Raw genomic sequence first — 1318 nt, 5'->3', positions numbered from 1 at the left:
AGGAGTATAAATAGACACGAACACAATGACTATGGAAAGCCTAAATTAGGAACAATGCCAAACGATTCCAAATTAAAAGTTCATTCTCATCCCACACTCTAACATTATCTTCAAAACCGATTGACAGTCACCAGCGAACATTTTCTGGTATCAGTTTGTATTTAGAGCAAAAGTCTTGCATATACGAAAATGCGATATTGACAGATGACTGTCGGATGTTTCTGAGAATCATCGGGGAGGAGAGTAATGCTTCCTTTCCTGCTTTCCGGCTTTTCTATTTTACAAATACCACACGATCGATCCACTTTTTCATTCCTCTCTAGCACCAACAACATCGACCTATGGATGGAAAAGTGATGGGTATTGCGAGATTTCAGTTTTGTCGAAAAAGTTCTCGTTGTTTTTTGGTTGGCACGACGAGGAACAGTTGTGCGAAAAGCTTTTTGATTATGGAATATTCTTCCTTTAGACAATGAAACATATATTGACAAATATGCAGATAGAGTTGGTCACTGGACGGATTTGTGGGTTCTTGTAACAATATTTAGGGAGAATTTGTGGTAACCGAATCGGAGCGCACAGTTGATAAAGGGGCTGTAAGCTGGGTCTGACTGTACGGTTGAGTTAATGACCGAAGATTGTGGAGTTGACTAAATGGACCGAATTGTCAATTGAGCCACTATCAAGCTGTCGGATTGAGTCACAGCGATCTCAATGACTTGCCCGAGCTCTTATATATGAGAATGGTTTAACACTCCAGACACAAACTGGAGGTTCTTTGCAACATTCCGGCAATTGCATGCACGCTTGATTAACAGAGTGGAGGAAATTTACAACAAAGGGCCTTGTCCGCAACATTAGATATTGCAATTAAAAAGAGTTGGATTCGGATCAATAAAGCTGGACAAATAATTCAGTACTTAGACATCGAAACATTTTACTTGGCAATATTCAAACAAGACTACCTTTACACTACATTTTTCTACATTGTGTATTTAATACAAAAATACTTTAATTATTTCGGAATTTTTAACAGTGAGTTTGAAGACGATTATTAGCAAATGAAGGACTTACTTTTTGTCTTGCTATCGGGAAACAATTGTGTCGGGAAAACAGGAAGTATTTTTATCAAATCAAAACGTTCTGTAGCACAAATACCTCGATGTAGACTTATAACAATATGAACATGATTCATAAAAATTGTTTAATTCAAAGATTAGATAAATGATTCATTATACAAAAATAATATATCATAAATACTGTCGCGAATTCCGATTCGCGAGACTCCAACCATACCCCAAACTAACAATAAATTCTT

Source organism: Loa loa (assembly GCF_000183805.2).
Source record: "Loa loa unplaced genomic scaffold supercont3.129, whole genome shotgun sequence".
In the NCBI taxonomy this organism is placed as follows: Eukaryota; Metazoa; Nematoda; class Chromadorea; order Rhabditida; family Onchocercidae; genus Loa; species Loa loa.
The sequence above is the reverse complement of the archived record's forward strand: the minus strand, read 5'-3'. Positions refer to the sequence as shown.